The following is a 5,973-nucleotide window of genomic DNA, read 5'->3' on the forward strand; positions in this document are numbered from 1 at the left end:
ACAAACACACACAAACAAGAGACACCCACATCAAAGCACGCTTCCAAGACCCGAATCTCATTCTCAGTTGCACTTCCTAATGAGTTTGATTGCAACCCAGGCTAAGTCAGTAAGTTCAGCCCCTCTTTAAGACAGTACATTACATATATAATAAGACCTTACTTTGAAGGCCTAGTTTTTCACATTACGCTAGCTTGCAAATATGTTTGAACCCTATAGGAATCCAGCCAGTGGGGATATCAGTTAGAACTTTTATTCACCCACAGCCTGAATTCAGAATGACTGCTAGGGCAAGAAAGATTACTAAATGAGACTATCATCATCTAAACTGGAACAACCATTTCAGTAATGGGTGCAATAACTAACAGATTAGATTAGTTTAGAAAAATGTATGTTATTTATCTTTGTGTAGCCTAAGATTCATTAATCAATCAAAGCACAAAATAATGAAATCAAAAATTCAAAAAATCTAACTGCAAAGAGCATGCTGGGAAATATGATAATGATTGGTGCGGTTTTTGCCAGCTAGACCATGCTGGTCAGACCAGCTTGACCAGCTAGAAAAGCATACCAGCTTCACCAACATACCAGCATGGGCTGGTCACCAGCACCACCAGCTTGACCAGCTAGTCGGCCAACATAACCAGCTAGACGATGCTGGTCAGACCAGCTTGACCAGCTAGACCATAATGGTTGGCCAACATATACAATAACAGTCAAAAGTTTGGACACACCTACTCATTCAAGGGTTTTTCTTTATTTTTACCATTTTCTACATTGTAGAATGATAGTGAAAACATCAAAACTATGAAATAACACATATGGAATCATGTAGTAAACAAAAAGTGTTAAACAAATATATTTTAGATTTTAGATTCTTCAAAGTAGCCACCCTTTGCCTTGACAAATTTGCACACTTTTGGCATTCTCTCAACCAGCTTCATGAGGAATGATTTCCCAACAGTCTTGAAGGAGTTCCCACATATGCTGAGCACTTGTTAGCTGCTTTTCCTTCACTCTGCGGTCCAACTCATCCCAAACCATCTCAATTGGGTTGAGGTCGGTTGATTAAGGAGCCCAGGTCATCTGATGCAGCACCATGACTCTCCTTCTTGGTCAAATAGCTCTTACACAGCCTGGAGGTGTGTTTTGGGTCCTTGTCCTGTTGAAAAACAAATGATAATCCCACTAAGCACTAACCAGATGGGATGGCGTATCGCTGCAGAATGTTGTAGTAGTCATGCTGGTTAAGTGTGCCTTGAATTCTAAATAAATCACAGACAATGTCACCAGCAAAGCACCCCACACCTCCTCCTCCATGCTTCACGGTGGGAACCACACATGCGAAGATCATCCGTTCACCTACTCTGCGTCTCACAAAGACACAGCGGTTGGAACCACAAATCTCAAATTTGGACTAGACCAAAGGACAGATTTCACTGGTCTAATGTCCATTGCTCATGTTTCTTGGCCCAAGCACATCTCTTCTTCTTATTGGTGATCTTTAGTAGTGGTTTCCTTGCAGCAATTCGACCATGAAGGCCTGATTCACGCAGTCTCCTCTGAACAGTTGATGTTGAGATGTTTCTGTTACTTGCACTCTGTGAAGCATTTATTTGGGCTGCAATCTGAGGAGCAGTTAACTCTAATGAATTTATCCTCTGCAGCAGAGGTAACTCTGGGTCTTCTTTTCCAGTGGCGGTACTGTATGTGATACAGTAGCTCAGAAGAGGGGTTTTATTGCCTCTATATCTCTGTTTTGTCTCTCTCTCTCCCTCTCTGTATTTCTCTCTCTGTATCTACTGTCTTTCTCCTACTGAGACACACACACACACACACACACACACACACACACACACACACACACACACACACACACACCACACACACACACACACACACACACACACACACACACACACACACACACACACATCACTCTTTCCCTCTACCCATGTTAAATGCTATATTTCAGAGATGTACAATGGTCGTTGATTCCTGTAGGTCAGAAAGAGAAGCAGAGGCGCTCCATGGCGTCTATTGTCTGTGGCTCTGTCTCTGATATATATTCCGTTGACAGGACCCAAACAGCCACTGTTGCTTAAGAAAAAGCATATGGTCATATTTAAAATATCAATCCCACAGAGATAGAGGATTTTTGTCCACAACAACAATCACATCCCAACATCTCTATACCAAGACAGTGTGTATTGGTTAGGACACCCAGGGTGGAGGACTATGGAGAGACTAAGGTCCAGGGCTAAACAACTCCATTTCTGTCCCCTCAGCCTTCCTGCATCCCCTTACAACCCTCATGCCTCCTACATCTGGAGTATGTGCAAGTTAGACAGTCGGCCTATCTCTTCGTTATAGCTAGTGTTGAAAGCTACAAGCAAAGATATGATAGCAGCATTGTTGGCGATTACAGATTTATTGCCTTGTTTTGATTTCAGTGGCAGTTTCCTTTAGGTTGAGCTGGTTTCAGTGGCGTTAGAATGAAATTGAGTCCCTGGCATTGCTAGCAAGTGACCATGCTGGGTCTTAGAGTACACTATGTGCCTGTGGCCTCTCAGTCCCTTGCCCTCCCCTGTGCCTACACTAGCTAGCTATTCCAACTCACACACTTAACACAGGGAGACGTTGCCAGGGCTACCATTTATTAATAGCAGGTAGGTAGGTTGATAGGTAGGTTGATAGGTAGCACCCCCTACTGTTTTGATAGGTAGAGGCAGGAAAGTAGGTAGGTTAATAGGTAGCACTCCCTACTTTTTTTTTAGGTAGAGGCAGGTCATTTCAACCTGTATCATAGTTTACATGAGTCTAACAACTGAGGCAGAGCTGACCGGCTGACGTTTGTGGAAATGCATTTTGCCCTCATTACCATTAAACTTTTTGACTCCCTTTGCATTAAATACAAATTCATTATAACAAATGTAATAATGCAAGTAGGATGAAACCTGTTATGTTTACTGTGATTCTTTCCATGTGTGAAATAAGTATGGTGCAAATGTGCCCCCCTCTGGTCAGGTAATGGAATGGCTATAGGCATAACACAAATACTGCCATACATGTCCCATTCAATTGTTTACGGCTGTTTATCACTGCAGGTAATAACTCTGGGAGAAGGGTTGTCTACATTACCTTATCTTTGTATGTTTGACCTTTTTGGCTTGTAGGCCCTAAAAATGGTCAAAGACTCCAGCCACCCTAGTCATAGACTGTTCTCTCTGCTACCGCACAGCAAGCGGTCCAAAAGGCTTGTTAACAGCTTCTACCCCAAGCCATAAGACTCCTAAACAGCAAATAAAATGGCTACCCAGGCTATTTGCATTGACGCCCCCCCCCCCCGACACCGGTGCCCCCACACATAATAGACTCTGTACCGGTACCCGCTGTATATAGCCCAGCTATTGTTATTTTACTGCTGTTCTTTAATTATTTGTTATTCTTATCTCTTTCTTTTTCTTTTGGTAATTTCTTAAAACTGCGTTATTGGTCAAAGGCATGTAAGTGAGCGTTTCACTGTAAGGTCTACACCTGTTGTATTCGGCGCATGTGACTAATAAAATGTCATTTGATTTGATTTGAACACCTCAAAACAAGACATGGTATCAATAACAAAACGCAACAAGCTGAAACGAGCCACATACAATTCCCCACTTGGCAGCTTCTTGTCATACAGAATCATGTAATGCACACCTTCCGGCCATCATCGATGCATGCACATTTGTTTCGAGCGGCCATGATGGTGACAAACGCACGCACGCACGCACGCACACACACACACACACACACACACACACACACACACACACAGTCTGCTCTGTTCAGATGGAAACACAAGGCTCCATATTCCCTCTTTATAGATTAAGAGTCATCCACTGAGTTGTGCTCTTATTAAGCCATAAAGTCTTACAACAGAGACGCTGGTGGCTCCAATAGCTCTGTCTGAGAACAATCAGATATGTTATCAGTTCATGGAAACTGCTGGACACGTCACAACACACATTATATAGGCATATAGGCTATTCACTGTAATACACTGCAAATAAAGACAACCCAGACACCAAAGAGAAATGCATGCCAACATAACATTAAATAGGCTATAAAGTTATATTTGTCATAACTTCATGAAGTAACAAGAAAAAAACGTTAAGTGATTTAGGTGCTCTGCATGATAAACTTACAGAGCAAATGTGCCCCCTTCTGGTATCTTCCTAGATCACTTGTCTCTCTGTGTTGATACACTTGTCATTAGCTAATATACACAGGCATTTATATATATTTATAAACTGGGTGGTTCAAGCCCTGAATGCTGATTGGCTGACAGCCATGGTATATCAGACTGTATACCACAGGCATGACAAAGCATTTATTTGTACTGCTCTAATTACGTTGGTAACCAGTTTATAATAGCAATAAGGCACTTCTGGGGTCTGTGGTGTATGGCCAATATACCACGGCTAAAGACTGTATCCTGGCACTCCACGTTGCGTTGTGCGTCAGAACATACCCTTGGGCCTTACTGCTTAAATATGTCACATTCAGTTTTCATGTGGGCAGGTTGATGTCTGCCTATGTTATTGTGTGTTTAACAGTTGAGCAATGGTAAAACTTCTGTGCTCTCTGTCTGTTTTTATTGGCCAGTAAGGATCTTGGCTCCTGAGTGGAGCAGTGGTCTAAGACACTGCATCTCAGTGCAAGAGGTGTCACTGCAGTACCTGTTTTGAATCCAGGGTGCATCACATCCGGCCGTGATTGAGAGTCCCATAGGGCGGCTCACAACTGGCCAAGCGTTGGCCGGGGTAGGCTGTCATTGTAAATAAGAATTTGTTCTTAACTGATTTGTCTAGTTAAGTAAAGGTTAAATAAATAAAACATATTAAAATCTTCCAGAGTACACAACAGATATTGGCAAAAAACATTAACAACTGCATTTCATAACTCCGCCTCCCTGCTCTGATAGAGGCTATTTTGAGCAAAGGCTGAAGTGCAGCGGATCTTCACAAGTTCATATTTAACCTAACAGTGTTCCATTAGCTACCTCACCCACAGTGTAGACCTAGTCACTCAAAGTGGACCGTAGATATGTGGTTCTCCATTGTTATGTTCACTAGGCACCAAATGGAAGCAAGCGGCTGAATCAAGGCATACTATCTTAACGTGTCCAATAACAAGAAACTCTCATTGATGTCGCAAAATGTTGTGCTATTGTTTGCTATGGTGTGTACTAACGAATACACCCCTGATCTTCCTTGACAGCTTTTGAGGTGCCGCTGTTGCTAAGCAGTAATTGGCCGGGGAGCTGAGGAGTCTCCTGAATGGTTCTGTTCAGGCGATGGAATGGAACATAGTCTAATAGAGTCTCCTCTCCTCTCTCCTATGCCTTCTGCTCACATCATAGTAGACACAAAGAGGTTGTATAAATCGAACACTGACTAGTAGTCTATGTTTTCCACTGAGACCTAGGAGGAATTACCTGAAGTGGTCTTGTATCTGTGAATCTGCACACATACTGCAGAAAGACGGACACACACATACAGTCATTATATTCTATGCACCTTAGACCATGTTTTTCATGGCATGTGTTGGCCGTGTACTGGAGGCTGGAGTGAAAACAAGATAAAATGTCTGAGTGTGTGAGAGGCATATATCCAGGATCCCTGTGCAGGATGACCACAGTGCTGCACTATTATATGCAGCAAGGCTTGGGTATCTCGTGCAGAACAGACCTCTATTACAAAATAGATTTTATTTCAAGAGACCACCTGTATTACATAGAATAAATACCTGTGTTATCAGGTTCTTCGATTAATTATGTTATCTCTAACCAGGAAATACAAATAAAAGGGAATCCTGAAGGGAATATTGTTTTATATGCCTCAGACTGCTAAGAGAGAAGGGCAACAAGCAGTGCAGCCGAGCGGCAACAGCAAAATGACACAGTGGTTTTTATGGCGTGGAGCAAAGAGA

Source organism: Salmo salar, chromosome 09, assembly GCF_965601325.2.
Source record: "Salmo salar chromosome 09, fSalSal1, whole genome shotgun sequence".
Classification (NCBI taxonomy): domain Eukaryota; kingdom Metazoa; phylum Chordata; class Actinopteri; order Salmoniformes; family Salmonidae; genus Salmo; species Salmo salar.